This window comes from Bison bison, unplaced genomic scaffold (assembly GCF_000754665.1).
Source record: "Bison bison bison isolate TAMUID 2011002044 unplaced genomic scaffold, Bison_UMD1.0 scf7180017864085, whole genome shotgun sequence".
Lineage (NCBI taxonomy): Eukaryota > Metazoa > Chordata > Mammalia > Artiodactyla > Bovidae > Bison > Bison bison.
In genome coordinates, this window is record NW_011494657.1 from 151,979 (window position 1) to 152,255 (window position 277).

Below are 277 nucleotides of genomic sequence, written 5' to 3' on the forward strand. Positions count from 1 at the left end.
GAGCACCCAGGACCGATGTCCTTTACAATGGACTGGTTGGATCTCCTTGCAGTCCAAGGGACTCTCAAGAGTCTTCTCCAACACCACAGTTCAAAAGCATCAATTCTTTGGCACTCAGCTTTCTTCACAGTCCAACTCTCACATCCATACATGACTACTGGAAAAACCATAGCCTTGACTAGACGGACTTTTGTTGGCAAAGTAATGTCTCTGCTTTGGAATATGCTATCTAGGTTGGTCATAACTTTCCTTCCAAGGAGTAAGCGTCTTTTAATTT